This window comes from Mustelus asterias, unplaced genomic scaffold (assembly GCF_964213995.1).
Source record: "Mustelus asterias unplaced genomic scaffold, sMusAst1.hap1.1 HAP1_SCAFFOLD_489, whole genome shotgun sequence".
NCBI lineage: Eukaryota > Metazoa > Chordata > Chondrichthyes > Carcharhiniformes > Triakidae > Mustelus > Mustelus asterias.
In genome coordinates, this window is record NW_027590441.1 from 101,462 (window position 1) to 116,063 (window position 14,602).

Here is a 14,602-nt window from a genome sequence, read left to right on the forward strand (position 1 = left end):
GACACGAGGAGAATGTGCAAACTCCACACAGACAGTGACCCGAGCCGGGAATCGAACCCGGGACCCTGGAGCTGTGAAGCAGCAGTGCTAACCACTGTGCTACCGTGCCGCCCTACGTGTTTCCCAATAAAAAGGGAAAGATTCTTAGTACTGTAGAGGATCAGAAGGACCTTGGGGTCCGGGTCCATATGACTCTAAAATAGGCCCTGCAGGTCGAGGAGGTGGTTAAGAAGGCGTATGGTGTGCTGGCCTTTAACAATCGAGGGATTGAGTTTAGGAGGCCGGTGATAATAATGCAGCTATATCAGACCCTCGTCAGACCCCACTTGGCGTACTGTGCTCAGTACATGGAGAGAACATGCAGATTCCACACAGGCAGTGACACAAGCCGGGAACCGAACCCGGGTCCCTCACTCTGTGAGGCAGCAGTGCTAACCACTCCGTCACGGCTACACCCTTTATAGATTGGACATAACGTCTGCTATGAGGAAGCTTCCTCCCACCACCTCCTAACTTTGGAGAGAGTGAAGTTGCTTCCCCGCAGCAGAATACCTGGGCTGATGGAACGGCAGTGGTTCCCTCCTGACCAGAGGGACGGCTCACGGGACCACAGGCCCGACCAGCGTCTATAGCTGCTGAGGTGTGATGAGGGGTTGCCAGCGATTCCTCGTTGCTGGAATATTACTGTTCAACTTTGTCAATCGTGGTATAAATTACAAAAACGTAGAGGTCATGATGAAGTTGTATAGGAGCGTTGGTTTGGCCACAGCTGGAGTACTGTGTGCAGTTCTGGTCGACACATTATAGGAAGGATGTGATTGCACTGGAGGTGGTGCAGAGGAGATTCACCAGGATACTGCCTGGGATGGAACATTTAAGCTATGAAGAGAGGTTGGATAGGTTTGGTTTGTTCTCTCTGGAGCAAAGACTGAGGGGTGACCTGATCGAGGTGTACAAGATTATGAAGGACATGGACAGGGTGGAGAGAGAGCAGCTGTTCCCCTGAGCTGAAGGGTCAGTTACGAGGAGGCAAAATTTAAAAATGAGGTGTGGGAGATTTAGGTGGTATACTATGGACAGTCTTATTAAAATTCCAGTTGGTGACAATAGTCTTATAAGCACTTTCATAGATAGAACATAGAACAGTACAGCACAGAACAGGCCCTTCGGCCCACGATGTTGTGCCGAGCTTTATCTGAAACCAAGATCATAGAATCATAGAATCCCTGCAGTGCAGAAGGAGGTTATTTGGCCCATCGAGTCTGCACTGACCACATTCCCACCCAGGCCCTATCCCCATAACCCCACATATTTACCCTGCTAACCCCCTGCTAATTTCTTGTCAATTATCTCTTACAGATGTTGATCGATCAAATTCCAGAAATAATACTCAAGGCAAAACTGCTATCACAATATTCAAGGCAAACCACATGAATTCTGACACTCTTCCACTGCACTGTGGAAATCCAAAATATTCAGAAACAGGGGTGTATTTTGAAACATAAATCTTTCTTGGTTTCTGGAAGGACACTTCAAGTTTTACAACTTCACTCAGCAGAGTGCTAGTCACAGAATATCTCCTCACGCAGCCTATATCGAGTCACAGAGCAATACAGCATGGAAACAGGCCCTTCGGCCCAAACAGTCCATGCTAACCATGGTGCCCTCCCAGTTGGTCCCAATTGCCCGCGTTCAGTCCATATCCCTCTAATCCTTTCCCTCGATCCAAATGCTTTTTAAATGTTGGTACTGAACTTGCCTCAACCACTTTCTCCGGCAGCTCATTCCATGCACACACCACCCTCCGTTTGAAGAAGTTGCCCCTCAGTTCCCTTTGAAATCTTTCCCCTCTCACCTCTATCTCTAATCATATAACTCAGCTCAGTGACTTTCTTTACATTTCCTCCTTCCCTCCCATCCCCCATTTCATTGTCTCTCGCACCTCTTTGAACTCCACTGTTCCAAGATATTAAGATCGTCCAGTTTCGATCAGGAATGGCTGCCTCCCACTTCGGGTCAAACAAAATGTACTAAGGTCCCCTCATTACTGATGAAACCTTTCCAAGTGATAAGAATCTTTTTATCTATGATTCTATGAAAATCCCACAGAGTGTCTGGAGTATTGTGTCCAGTTGTGGTCTCTTTATTTGAGGAAGGATGATGCTGCATTGGAGGCAGTTCAGAGGAGGTTCACCAGATTGATTCTGGGGATGAGAGGATTGACGTATGAGGAGAGATTAATCACTTTGGGCTTGTACTCACTGGAGTTCAGAGGGATGAGAGGGGATCTGATGGAGGTATATAAAATTTTAACAGGGATTGATAAAGTAACTGTAGACCAAATGTTTCCTCTTATGGGGCAATCTCGAACAAGAGGTCACAGGGTATAGGTTGAGAGGCGATAGATTTAAAACTGAGATGAGGAGGAACTACTTCTCGCAGAGGGTGCTGAGTTTGTGGAACTCGCTGCCCCATCGCGCGGGGGAGTCTGAATCATTGAATGGTTTCAGGAAGGAGATGGATATATTTCTAATAAAAAAGGGATTAGGGGGATATGGGGAACAGGTGGGGGGGTGGATTTGAGAACAGGGAGAGATCAGCCATGATCTGATTGAATGACGGATCAGGCTCGAAGGGCTGAATTTGCCGACTTCTGCTCTTAATTCCTGTTCCTATGTTATCGAGTCATTGAGGTTTACAGCATGGAAACAGGCCCTTCGGCCCAACGTGTCCGTGCCGCCCAGTTTTTACCTTTAAGCTCGTCCCAATTGACCGCATTTGACCCATGTCTCTCCATACCCATCGTACCCATGTAACTGACTAAACGCTTTTTAATATAGAAAATTGTACCCCCCTCTCCTACTGCCTCTGGCAGCTTGTTCCAGACACTCACCACACTCTATGTGAAAGAATTCCCCCTCTGGACCCTTCTGAATCTTTATTTTGAGGGTTCTGTATTCTGCATCTGTTTTCAAAGTGGAACACGTCATTTCCATAGCAGGAATAGGGGATAACCAATGGACTTACTCATAAGAGCAAGGAGCTCTCAATATCTGGAGTGGAAGTATAAGTATAAGTCGAGGGATTTAAACCATATAACATCGCCAAAACTTAAAGCCGACTTTAGTGCACTGAAATAGATAACTGCTGATATAGTAAATGTGCTGTTTTTATTACTGTCACAAGTAGGCTTACATTAACACTGCAATGTAGTTACTGTGAAAATCCCCTAGTCCCCACACTCCAGTGCCTGTTTGGGTACACAGAGGGAGAATTTAACATGGCCAATGCACCTAACCAGCACGGCTTTCAGACTGTGGGAGACAACTTGGGCACCCGGAGGAAACCCATGCACACACGGAGAGAACATGCAGACTCCGCACAGACAGTGATCCAAGCCAGGAATCGAACCCGGGTCCCTGGCACTGTGAGGCAGCAGTGCCAACAACTGTACCACCGTGCTGCCCATTTCAGTTCACCACTCAAAGAACAAAGAACAGTACAGCACAGGAACAGGCCCTTCGGCCCTCCAAGCCTGCGCTGATCATAATGCCTGCCTAAACTAAAACCGTATGCACTTACAGAATCCGTAACCTTCCATTCCCATTCTATTCATGTATTCATCGAGATGCCCCTTAAATGCCGCTATCGTACCTGCTCCCACCACCTCCTCGGGCAGCGCGTTCCAGCCATTCACCACCCTCTGTGTAAAAAACTTGCCGCACAGATCTCCTCTGATCTTTTCCCCACGCACCTTAAACCTATGGCCCCTAGTACTTGACTTTTCTACCCTAGGAAAGAGCCTCTGACTATCCACTCTGTCTGTGCCACTCTTGGCCAAGGTGTGGAGACAATATTTACAAATCACTGCAGCCTGTAGGGAGATTGAACTCACATCATTGGTAGTATACTGAATCACACCCTTGTCATGTTGGCAAGTGAGTTCACCGCCCTACACGATGGGGCCAGTTGATGTCATAGATTTGGATTACAACAATCCCATAGCATGCAGCACAAAGAGTCGAGGTGTCCGATTGTGGCTCAGGTTGTCAGCCTGGATTGGATAGATAATTCGTCAGCAGGCACGGAACAGTGAGTCGGGATACTGAAGCACATTCAGGCTGGTTGGCTGTAACTTATGAAATATTGCAAAAAATTGTATTGGGGATGTAGCTGTTTATGTTTTTTTATTATTTGTTCGTGGTACATGGGCGTCGCTGGCTGGGCCAACATTTATTGCCCATCCCTACTTGCTCGAGGGCAGTTGAGAGTCCACCACATTGCTGCGGCTCTGGAGTCACATGTGAGCCAGACCGGGTCCGCACGGCAGATTTCCTTCCCTGAAGGACATTCGTGAACCAGATGGGCTTTTCCGACAGTCGACAATGGTTTCATGGGCATCAGTAGATTCTTAATTCCAGATATTTTTTATTGCATTCCAATTCCATCGCCTGTCGTGGCGGGATTCGAACCCGGGTCCCTGGAACATTAGCTGAGTTTCTGGATTAATAGTCTGGCGATAATACCACTCGGCCAATATATGTCAACAAAATAACTGAAGATGCTGGGAGTAAGCTACCAGATTTCCAATATGATTCTAAACTAATTGTGAATTAAAGCTATGAGGAGGATTCAAAGGGTCTGCACAGAGATATAGACAAAAGAACAGAATGGGGAACAAGTTGGCAGATGGAGGAATAAATTAAATTATTTAATTTTGTGATGATTTGTTTTGATTTGATTTGATTCTTGTCACATGTATTAGTATACAGTGAAAGGTATTGTTTCTTGCACGCTATACAGACAATGCATATTGCACAGTGGTGAGCAGCACAATGGCATGGTGGTTAGCACTGCTGCATCACAGCTCCAGAGAACTGGGGTTGATTCCCGGCTTGGGCCACTGTCTGAGTGGAGTTTTCACATTCTCCCTGTGTCTGCGTGGGTTTCCTCCGGATCTGGTTTCCTCCCAAAGTCCAAAGGTGTGCGGGTTAGGTGCATTGGCAATGATAAATTGCCCCTTAGTGTCCTGGGATATGTAGGTTAGAGGGATTAGCAGGGTAAATATTTGGGACGATGGGGATAGGACCCGGGTGGGATTGTTGTCAATGCAGACTCGATGGGCCGAATGGCCTCTTTCTTCACTGTCGGGTTTCTATGATTCCAGGGAAAGGAGAGGGTGCTGAATGTTACAGTCATATCTAGGGTGGAGAGAAAGGTCAACTTAATGCGGGGTAGGTCCATTCAAAAGTCTGATGGCAGCAAGGAAGAGGCTGTTCTTGAGTTGGTTGGTACGTGACCTCAGACGGAGGTCACCTGATGGAAGAAGGTGGGAGGGAGAATGCCCGGCGTGTGTGGGGTCCTTGATTATGCCGGCTGCTTTTCCGAGGCAGCGGGAAGTGTAGACAGAGTCAATGGATGGGAGGTGTGGATAGAGATGCGCAAAGAGACATATTTAGAACGTATATCTCTGTGAATGGAAAAGTACTGAAGGACCACAATCGATATGTCGATATATTATCCTGTGAATAGGGAGTCACTGAAATTCTGTATCTCGAGTGTAGATGTTTCCCTGTAGGTGGAGAGGCTGTTAGGGTGCAGGGCACTAATCAAGAAAGGTTGTCTTTAATAAAAATGTTAGTTTAAAAGTTTATTTATTAGTGTCACAAGTCGGCTTACATTAACATTGCAATGAAATTGCTGTGACATCTTACCGTTCAACTGAACTCAACCGTCCAACCTGCTTTGAGCTCAGCTCAAGTCATGCCATGGAATGTAAAGCTGTATAAACTCGATCCGCTTGAAGCCAATGCAAAAACAGAACTGAACCACTGGATTCCATTCAACCCAAAATAATGCAACATTTAACAAGGCAAAACCATCATGTGGCCACCGGGATTTACTGGATGGTTTCAGAATGAGAAATGAGAAGGGAGCCTGACGGACAAAGCATCGTCATGAATAACTCCCGTGCAATGTTTTTTTTAGCTCCCATGTTTCACAGAATGGCGATGTTTAAAATGAGAAGGAACGTCTTTTTTTATTCCGCACGACATTATAAATAAGAGATTTTTCGGCCAGATTCCCCCGTTAAAACAGCAATGTCATGATGCTAATTTGCTGTCAGCTCAATGATGTGATGCACAGTGTAATGTTTCAGGAATGAATCTTCTGTTTTCTGTTGAGGAACTAGTAAACCTTACAATGAGGCTGCTTGAAATATTCAAATCCTGAAATAAAATGCAGTTTCCACGACAGTTTGGCTCATTGTTCTTCAAAGACTTTTACAAAAAGAAGTTTCAACAAATGCCGGAGGTCGAATGTCTCCTTAAGATTTTAAAAATGTTGACAGTTTACAATCGCACTCTGGTCTTCATTTCTCAGAAGGTGATGCTGCTCTAGTTGCTTCATGTGATATTCAGCTGCAATGAAGCTCGCAGGAAGTGGGTTGATGTCCTCTACAATGATATATTCGGTGTTACTGCTTATGCAACGACTGGGTTGATGTTACATCAAGTGCTGAAGCAGATTCTAAGCGCAAACAACAACCACGCCCCGAAAGACCAGCCAGGAAAGAACGTGTTTGTCTGGGGAGGAAAACAGAAATAATGTTTCAAATTCACTTCTGTGTTAAACATCAAATCACAGAATCCCTGGTGTGCAGAAGGAGGCTATTCGGCCCATCAAGTCTACACCGACCACAATCCCACCCAGGCCCTATTCCCATAACCCCACATATCCCTGCTAATTCTCCTGACACTAGGGTCAATTTAGCATGGCCAATCAACCTAACCCACACATCTTTGGAATGTGGGAGGAAATCGGAGCACCCGGAGGAAACCCACGCAGACACAGGGAGAATGTGCCAACTCTACACAGTCAGTGACGTGAGACCAGAATTGAACCCGGGTCCCTGGTGCTGTGAAGCAGCAGTGCTAACCACTGTGCCACTGTGCCGCCCCAGATAGTCCACATCTTTTCCCGAAGGTAGGGGACTCCAAACGTAGAGGACATAGCTTTAAGGTGAGAGGGGAGAGATGCAAAAAGGCCCAGAGGGACAATTGTTTCACACAGAGGGCGGTGAATGTCTGGAAGAAGCTGCCAGAGGCAGTAGCAGAGGCGGATACAATTTTGTCTTTTAAGAAGCATTTAGACAGTTACATGGGTAAGATGGGTATAGAGGGATATGGGCCAAATACAGGCAATTGGGAGTAGCTGAGTAGTTAAAAAAAGGTGGCATGGACCAGTTGGGCTGAAGGGCCTGTTTCCATGCTGTAAACCTCTCTGACTCTATGACATGGGGGACAACAGTCAGACTCCGCACAGACAGTAACCCAAGCCGGGAAGCGAACCCTGGTCTCTGACGCTGTGAGGGAGCAGCACTAACCACTGTGTCACCTAGTCTCAGACTATCTGATCTTATTATTGTTGGGTAAACAAATATAGAGAGAGAGAATGAATGATATGAATTAAAAGAGTTTCCACAGCTGGAATCGTGGTCTGTGTGGATGAGCAATCCAAATTAAGATGATTTGCAGAGATACAATTTAAAATTCACTTTGTTATATGACTGCATCATGTAACCACGATTTTGCAAATTATGGGTCTGTGTGAATTATGGAAAAAGCTATTCGATTTCCCATTCATCTGGTTTTCTTGTCGAATTACCTTTCTTTTTACTGAGTTACCTTTTAGATCAACACTAAATCTCAGATCCTGGCAACAAGAAGGTCATTTATTCTTGTTTTCTTTTGAATATTAATGTCTCAAACGGATAAGTAGCGACCGTTTGGTAAATAAGACAACTGCAAATGACTTGCTGGGACTGAAAGGGCTTCACAAAATTGATGTGAGCTTAATTTTCAGCTTATCTGGATTTGATTTGATTTATTATTGTCACATTTATTAATATATAATGAAAAGTATTGTTTCTTGCGCGCGATACAGACAAAACATAGAGAAGGAAAGGAGAGAGTGCAGAATGTAGTGTCACAGTCATAGCTCGGGTGCAGAGAAAGATCAACTAAATGCGAGGTAAGTCAATTCAAAAGTCTGACAGCAGCAGAGAAGAAGCTGTTCTTTCGTCGATTGATACGTGACCTCAGATTTTTGTATCTTTTTCCCGAAGAAAGAAGGTGGAAGAGAGAATGTCCCGGGTACGTGGGGTCCTTAATAATGCTGGATGCGTAGCCGAGACAGCGGGAAGTATAGACAGAGTCAATGGATGCGAGGCTGGTTTGCGTGATGGATTGGGCTACATTCAAAACCTTTTGTACTTCCTTACAGTCTTGGGCAGAGCAGGAGACATACCAAGCTGTGACCCAACCAGAAAGAATGCATCTGTAGAAGTTACTGAGATTCGGAGCTGACATGCCAAATTTCCTCAGTCTTCTGAGAAAGTAAGAGGCGTTGGTGGGCTTTCTGAACTATAGTGTTGGCATGTGGGGATCAGGACAGGTTGTTGGTGTTCTGGACACTAAAAACTTGAATTTCTTGACCCTTTCTTCTTCGTCCCCATTGATGTAGACAGGGGCATGTTCTCCTTTACGCTTCCTGAAGTCGATGACAATCTCCTTCATTTTGCTGACATTGAGGGAGGGATTACTGTGGCTGCACCAGTTCACCAGATTCCCTATCTCATTCCTGTACTCTGTCTCGTCATTGTTTGAGATAAGTTTATTTATTCGTGTCACATGTCGGCTTACATTAGCACAGCAATGACGTTGTGAAAATCCCATAGTCGCCACACTCCGGCACCTGTTCGAGTACAAAGAACAAAGATCAGTACAGCACAGGAAACAGGCCCTTCGGCCCTCCAAGCCTGTGCCGCTCCTTGGTCCAACTAGACCATTCGTTTGTATCCCTCCATTCCCAGACTGCTCATGTGACTATCCAGGTAAGTCTTAAATGATGCCAGCGTGTCTGCCTCCACCACCCTACTTGGCAGCGCATTCCAGGCCCCACCACCCTCTGTGTAAAAAACGTCCCTCTGATGTCTGAGTTATACCTCGCCGCTCTCACCTTGAGCCCGTGACCCCTCGTGATCGTCACCTCCGACCTGGGAAAAAGCTTCCCACTGTTCACTCTATCTATACCCTTCATAATTTTGTACACCTCTATTAGGTCTCCCCTCATTCTCCGTCTTTCCAGGGAGAACAAGCCCAGCTCACCAAATCTCCCCTCATATCTAAGACCCTCCCTACCAGGCAACATCCTGGCAAACCTTCTCTGCACTCTCTTTAAAGCCTCCACGTCCTCCTGGTAGAAATCATAGAAATCATAGAAACCCTACAGTGCAGAAGGAGGCCATTCGGCCCATCGAGTCTGCACCGACCACAATCCCACCCAGGCCCTACCCTCACATATTTTACCTGCTAATCCCTCTAACCTACGCATCCCAGGACTCTAAGGGGCAATTTCTTTAACCTGGCCAATCAACCTAACCCGCACATCTTTGGACTGTGGGAGGAAACCAGAGCACCCGGAGGAAACCCACGCAGACACGAGGAGAATGTGCAAACTCCACACAGACAGTGACCCGAGCCGGGAATCGAACCCAGGACCCTGGAGCTGTGAAGCAGCAGTGCTAACCACTGTGCTACCGTGCCGCCCCAGTAGTGTGGCGACCAGAAATGGATGCAATATTCCAAATGTGGACTAACCAGCGTTCTGTACAACTGCCACATCAGACTCCAGCTTTTATACTCTATACCCCGTCCTATCAAGGAAAGCATGCCATATTCCTTCTTCACCACCTTCTCCACCTCTACTGCCGCCTTCAAGGATTTGTGGACTTGCACACCGAGGTCCCTCTGTGTTTATATACTCTTGATGGCTCTGCCATTTATTGTATACGTCCCCCCTACATTTGTTCTTCCACTGAGGGACAATTTTGCATGGCCAATACATCTAACCAGCACGTCGGTCGGACTGTGGGAGGAAACCAGAGCACCCGGAGGAAACCCATGGAGACACAGACATGGGGACAACGCGGCACGGTGGCACAGTGGTTAGCAGTGCCGTCTCACAGCGCCAGGGACCTGTGTTCAATTCCAGCCTTGGGTCGCTCTCTGTGCGGAGTCTGCATGTTCTCCCCCTGTCTGTATGGGTTTCCTCCGGGTGTTCCGCTTTCCTCCCACACGCCAAAGATGTCTGGGTTACGTGGATTGGTCACGCTACATTACCCCTGAGTGTCAGGAGGACTAGCAGAATAGATATGTGGGGTTGCGGGGACAGGGTCTGTGTGGGATTGTGGTCGGTGCAGATGTGATGGGCTGCATGGCCTCCTTCTGCTGTGTAGGGATTCTATGACTATTCTATATCAACATGCAGATTCAGCACAGACACTGACCCAAGCCAAGAATCAAACCCAGGTCCCTGGCGCTGTGATGCAGCAGTGCTAACCACTCTGGGATAGCAGCATTTGATGCACAGTTTGTGATAAATCTTTTAGAATGTGATTTATTGTTTACTGTATCAGACAGGTTCTGATTACATTGCAAGGTCTCAAGCGCCAGTGAATGACTGGACCATACCGTGACACAATGGTTAGCACTACTGCCTCACAGCACAGGAACCCGGGTTCAACTCCCAACTTGGATCACTGTCTGTGTGATGTCTGCACGTTCTCCCCGTGTCTGCGTGGGTTTCCTCCGGGTGCCCCAGCTTCCTCCCACACTCCAAAGATGTGCGGGTTAGGTGGATTGGCCATGCCTAAATTCCCCCTCAGTGCCAGGGGGCACTAGCAAGGGTAAAGAGGGATTACCGGCATGGGGGCTGGGTGGGTTTGTGGTCAGTGCAGGCGTGAAGGGCCGAATAGACACCTTCTGCACTGCAATCGGCACGTCTTTCATACTGTGGGAGGAAACCGGAGCACCCGGACAAAACACACGCTGATATGGGGGAGAACATGCAAACTCCACACAGTGACCCAAGCCGGGAATCGAACCTGGGTCCCTGGCGCTGTGAGGTAGCAGTGCTGACCACTGTGCTGCCCCAATGAAGTCCCCAGTGATTTTGCACTCTATGTTTCAAGTATTCTCAAGCTTGAAACAAATTTAGTGAATTATTTTAGCGCTTAATCAATCACCTCACGAATTTATTGGAGGAGATGAATGGCAAAAAGTTCAATGAAGTTTGTTATCCTCACTGTAATATTTAGGGACATATCCTGATACAGAACAAACAGATTTATGTTAAAGTTTGCAGGAAATGATGTTGAAACGAACAATATTTGTGCATTGAGAGGCGTTCAGGTCTTCACATTTAAATATTAACTTTGGTCTTAAAAGAAAACATGTACCCGGATCATTCCAATGCAGGTAAGATGCTCTGTCAGAGAGTCAGTGCAGACTCGATGGGCCGTAGGGCCTCCTTCTGCACTGCCGTGGGTTCGATGGTTCACGGGAATGCTGTGATCTTGGAATTCAGCATGTATAATGCACTCTTTATGATACATCTCTTAGATTGTGACTCGCTTTTGCTAAGTGAATATTTGCTGGTCACATTGTAGTCTTTTCACACTCCAGTACCAGTCAATTAAAGGAAACTGAGTAGTTTACAGAGATTATGATGCCGTTTATATTTCTTCACTGTCTGTCTGAATGTTGTATAATCAATATTGTGTCATCAGTATTGTGTAATCAATGTTGTCAAATCAATATTGTGCAACAAATATTGTACAATCAGTATTGTGTAATCAATGTTGTGTAATCAATGTTGTCGAATCAACATTGTGTAATCAATGTTGTGTAATCAATGTTGTGTAATCAATATTGTGTAATCAAAGTTGTGTAATCAAAATTCTGTAATCAAAGTGCTGTAATCAATACTGTGTAATCAAAGTTGTTTAATCAATATTGTTTAATCAATATTGTGTAATCAATGTTGTGGAATCAATATTCTGAATATTCCGGGGTACAAGTGTTTTAGGCGAGACAGAGGAGGGACCAAAAGAGGTGGGGGAGTAGCAGTATTAGTTAGAGAATATAGTACAGCGGTGCAGAGGGGGGACAATTCAGAGGGGTCGTGTAACGAGTCACTGTGGGTGGAGCTTAGAAACAGGAAGGGCACAGTCACGATGTTGGGGGTATGCTACAGGCCCCCCAACAGCCCAAGGGAAGTGGAAGAACGGATATGTCAGGAGATAATGGATAGGTGCAGGAAAAATAGGGTTGTTGTAGTGGGAGACTTCAATGTCCCTGGCATAGACTGGAAATCGCGTAGGGCTGGGAGTCTGAATGGGGAGGAATTTGTAAAATGTGTACAGGAAGGTTCTTTGGAACAATATGTAGATAGCCCGACTAGAGAGGGGGCTATACTGGACCTAGTACCGGGGAATGAGCCCGGTCAGGTTTTCAAAGTTACGGTAGGGGAACATGTGGCAAAAATAACCACAATTCTGTTAGCTTTAGGATAGTGATGGAAAAGGATGAGTGGTGTCCCAAGGGTAAGGTGTTGGATTGGGGGAAGGCTAACTTAAGTGGGATTAGGCAGAAATTGGCAGCTGTTGATTGGGAGAGGCTGTTTGAGGGTAAATCCACATCTGGCATGTGGGAGTCTTTTAAGGAACATTTGATAGGGCTGCAGGATAGGCATGTGCCTGTAAAAAAGAAGGATAGGAAAGGTAGGAATCGAGAACCATGGATAACCAGGGAAATTGAGGGATTGGTGAAAAAGAAAAGAGAGGCGTACGTTAGGTCCAGGCAGCTAAAAACAGAGGGAGCTCCGGAGTAATACAAAGTCGGAAAGAACTCAAACGAGGAATTAGAAGGGCAAAAACGGGTCACGAAATGTCATGGCAGACAGGATTAAGGAGAATCCCAAGGCATTTTATTCATACGTTAGGAACAAAAGGGTTGTCAGGGAAAAAATCGGACCTCTCAGGGACAAAAGTGGGGAATTATGCTTCAGAGCCCAAAGAAGTAGGGGAGATACTAAATGAATACTTTGCATCGGCATTCGCAAAGGAGAGGGATGTGTTGACTGGGAGTGTCTCGGAGGGGAGTGTTGACCCATTAGAGAAAATCTCCATTACAAAGGAGGAATATAAAGACTGACCAATCCCCAGGGCCTGATGGAATCTATCCAAGGCTGCTCATGGAGACGAAAGATGAAATCGCTGGGCCTCTGACGCAAATCTTTGTCTCGTCACTGGACACAGGTGAGGTCCCAGATGATTGGAGGATAGCTGATGTGGTCCCGTTATTTAAGAAGGGTAGGAAGGATAACCCGGGAAATTATAGGTCGGTGAGCTTGACGTCTGTGGTAGGGAAGTTGTTGGAGAGGATTCTTAGAGCTAGGATGTATGCGCATTTAGAAAGGAATAAACTCCTTAACGATAGTCAGCATGGTTTTGTGAGAGGGAGGTCATGCCTCACTAACCTGGTGGAGTTTTTTGAAGAAGTGACTAGAATGGTTGACGAGGGAAGGGCCGTGGATGTCGTCTATATGGACTTTAGTAAATCGTTTGACAAAGTCCCTCATAGTAGGTTGGTGCAAAAGGTTGGATCTCATGGGATAAAGGGGAAGGTGGCTAGATGGGTGGAGAACTGGCTTGGTCACAGAAGACAGAGGGTGGTAGTGGAAGGGTCCTTTTCCGGCTGGATGCCTGTGACTAGTGATGTTCCGCAGGGCTCTGTATTGGGACCTCTGCTATTTGTGATAGCATAAACGATCTGGAAGAAGCTGTAACTGGAGTGATCAGTAACTTTGCGGACAACACGAAAATGGCTGGACTTGCAGATAGTGAGGAACATTGTCAGAGGCTACAGAAGGATATAGATGGGCTGGAAATTTGGGCAAAGAAATGGCAGATGGAGTTCAATCCAGATGAATGCGAAGTGATGCATTTTGGTAGAACTCACGTAGGGAGGAGCTATACGATAAATGGCAGAACAATAAAGGGTGTAGATACGCAGAGGGACCTGGGTGTGCAAGTCCACAGATCCTTGAAGGTGACGTCACAGGTGGAGAAGGCAGTGAATAAGGCATATGGCTTGCTTGCCTTCATAGGATGGGGCAGAGAGTATAAAAGTTGGGGTCTGATGTTGCAATTGTATCGAACGTTGGTTCGGCCGCATTTGGAATACTGCGTCCAGTTCTGGTCGCCACACTACCAGAAGGACGTGGAGGCTTTAGAGAGAGTACAGAGGAGGTTGACCAGGATGTTGCCTGGTATGGAAGGGCTTAGTTATGAGGAGAAATTGGGTAAACTGGGGTTGTTCTCACTGGAAAGACGGAGGATGAGGGGTGACCTAATCGAGGTGTATAAAATTATGAAAGGCATAGTTAGGGTGAACGGTGGGAAGCTTTTTCCCAGGCCGGCGGTGACGTTCACGAGGGGTCATAGGTTCAAGGTGAGGGGGGGGAAGGTTTAACACGGATATCAGAAGGACGTATTTTACACAGAGGATGGTGGGAGCCTGGAATGCGCTGCCGGGCAAGGTGGTGGAGGCGGATACACTGGGAACCATTAAGACTTATCTGGTTAGCCACATGAACGGAGTGGGAATGGAGGGATACAAAAGAATGGTCTAGTTTGGACCAGGGAGTGGCGCGGACTTGGAGGGCCGAAGGACCTGTTCCTGTGCTGTTTTGTTCT

The 14,602-nt window shown here is 46.5% G+C and overlaps 1 long non-coding RNA gene across 2 annotated transcripts in view; it reads right to left on the bottom strand.

Moving 5' to 3' along the window:
* Positions 1 to 4,688: 4,688 nt before the first annotated feature.
* Positions 4,689 to 14,602, bottom strand: part of LOC144486845 (uncharacterized) — a 53,394-nt gene continuing 43,480 nt past the window's right edge. Inside the window, exons 3-4 of one of the 2 annotated variants that reach the window (XR_013496343.1) lie at positions 8,706 to 8,757; positions 4,693 to 6,587 (exon numbers count right to left, since the gene is read on the bottom strand). This is a non-coding gene — a long non-coding RNA (uncharacterized LOC144486845). Of the gene's footprint in view, positions 6,588 to 8,705; positions 8,758 to 14,602 lie in introns of both variants that reach the window. The other variant, XR_013496344.1, reaches the window with a different exon arrangement.